The sequence below is a fragment of the Orycteropus afer genome, unplaced genomic scaffold, assembly GCF_000298275.1.
Source record: "Orycteropus afer afer isolate SDZICR_OR568_19922 unplaced genomic scaffold, OryAfe1.0 scaffold00198, whole genome shotgun sequence".
In the NCBI taxonomy this organism is placed as follows: domain Eukaryota; kingdom Metazoa; phylum Chordata; class Mammalia; order Tubulidentata; family Orycteropodidae; genus Orycteropus; species Orycteropus afer.
Window position 1 is genome coordinate 4697384 of NW_006921785.1, and position 1297 is coordinate 4698680.

The window sequence follows — 1297 nt, forward strand, 5'->3', positions numbered from 1 at the left end:
TTTCTTCCTTTCTTGTCTTTTCAAAGACCTCTTGTTTTCTTCATGGATGATGTTCTTGATGTCATCTCACAATTCCTCTGGTTTTTGGTCATCGGTGTTAAATGCATCAAATCTATTCTTTAAATGTCTCTAAATTCAGAAGGGGTAGTATCAAGGTCATATTTTGGCTTTCATGGACTTGTTTTAATTGTCTTCAACTTTAACTTGAACTTGCATAAGAGCAGTGATGGTCTCTTCCATAATCAGCTCCTGGCCTTGTTTTGGCTGAAGATAATGAACTTGCTTTGTGTATTCCATCTTTCCTGTGTACTCCATTTGGTGAAGTCCATGTATATAGCTGTCATTTATGTTGTTGAAAAAAGTTATTTGTGATGAATAAGTCATTGGTCTTGCAAAATCCTATCATATTTTCTAACTACCAGTAACTCTTCTTTGTTTTCTACTTTTCCATTCCAGTCACCAGTGATAATCAACACACCTTGTTTACATGTTCGGTTAATTTCAGACTGCAGAAGTTGGTAGAAATCTTTAATTTCCTTATCTTTGGCTTTGGTGGTTGGTGTGTAAATTTGAATAATAATAGTATTAACTAGTCTTCTTTGTAGGCAGATGGCTATTATCCTATCACTGACAGCATTGTACTTCAGGACAGATCTTGAAACAGTCTTGTGATGATGAATGCCACACCATTCCTTTTCAATTTGTCATTATTGGCATAGTAGAGCATATGGTTGTCTGATTCAAAATCGCCCAAATCAATCCTTTTCAGCTCACTAATGCCTACGATATTGATCTTTATGCATTCCATTTCATTTTTGACAGCTTCCAATTTTTCTAGATTCATACCTTGTACATTCCATGTTCTAATCATTAATGGATGTTTGCATCTGTTTGTATTCATTTTAAGTTGTGCCACATCACCCAATGGAGGTCCCAAAACTTTACTCTATCCATATTGTTAAGGTTGTCTCTACTCTGAGAAGTCAGATCTTCCCCGGCCTAATTTTGAGTACCTTCTGACCTGATGGTCTCGTCTTTTGGCGCTATATTGAACATTGTTTCAGGGCTATTCATAAAGTTTTCCAGTAATATATCAGACAATGCTTCACTGCTATTCATAAGGTTTTCACAGGCCAATTCTTTGAGAAGTGGATGGCTTCTTCCTTCTTCTGAGTCTGTCTTAGCCCAGAAGCTCTGCTAAAACCTGTCCACCATGGGTAACACTGCCAACATTTTTCAACATAGTGGCATAGCTTCCAGCCTCACAGCAACACATAAGCTACCACAGGTGAACAAA